The sequence below is a fragment of the Oxyura jamaicensis genome, chromosome 3, assembly GCF_011077185.1.
Source record: "Oxyura jamaicensis isolate SHBP4307 breed ruddy duck chromosome 3, BPBGC_Ojam_1.0, whole genome shotgun sequence".
Lineage (NCBI taxonomy): Eukaryota > Metazoa > Chordata > Aves > Anseriformes > Anatidae > Oxyura > Oxyura jamaicensis.
In genome coordinates, this window is record NC_048895.1 from 65,628,809 (window position 1) to 65,629,711 (window position 903).

The window sequence follows — 903 nt, forward strand, 5'->3', positions numbered from 1 at the left end:
TTCCTTAAGGACTAGGCATCCTGAATACTAACTTTATTGTTTCTTTATTCCATACCGGCCAAGAAGTTGAGATGCTGTTACTTGAATGAGCACTTGTAAAGCAGTATGTACAATGGCAGAAATCAGAAGTGACGAACCACAATAAAGTAACTCTCAGTTGTTATCTGGACAAAAAAATAAGCCAAAACTCTCTGTTTTCCATGAAAGAGGAGTAAAACATAGACCAAGCATAAGTTGCTATTGATTGTAGCCCAAACAGAGCATTTTTGACATGTGGAGAGTGCATGGCTGAGATAGCAAGACTGGTGACTCAATATCCTTGCTGGCAGCAGTCAGTAGAGAATTGTTCTGCTGTTTGTTTTGTGAATAGCGCTGTCCATTGCCAACAGGTGAAGAGACTCCACTGCAGCTGACCACAGCCTTATTTCTGAGGAGCTAACAATAAAGCAGGTGTATGTTTTAATTTCTGAACCATCACTCTTCTATAGAAATACTGCATTTTTCATGTTTGCACCCAACTTGGCAGTAGCTCTAGCGTAAAACAGCAGACCCAACACTTCTGCAGAGCTCTATTAACGGGAGGGACTACAGACGCCCTTACAGAAATACTTCATCATGGAAGATTAGCAATATTGACATGATCAAAATCATTAGTAAAGAGTAAAGGATAAAAATGCAGTGTGTCACATCACATGCCAGTGCTGTCAAACACTGTCTATTATAAGTGCTCATTTCATAGCTCATTTCGGGCTTGTTATAGCTAAGCTAATGGGAAATGATTTCAGGTCAAAATGATTTTGCTCTTTTTGGTTTTGCATTTATTCGCAGAGCAGGAAAATATATATATATATATATATATATATATATATATATTTTTCCCACTTTGTATTATTTCCACTATCC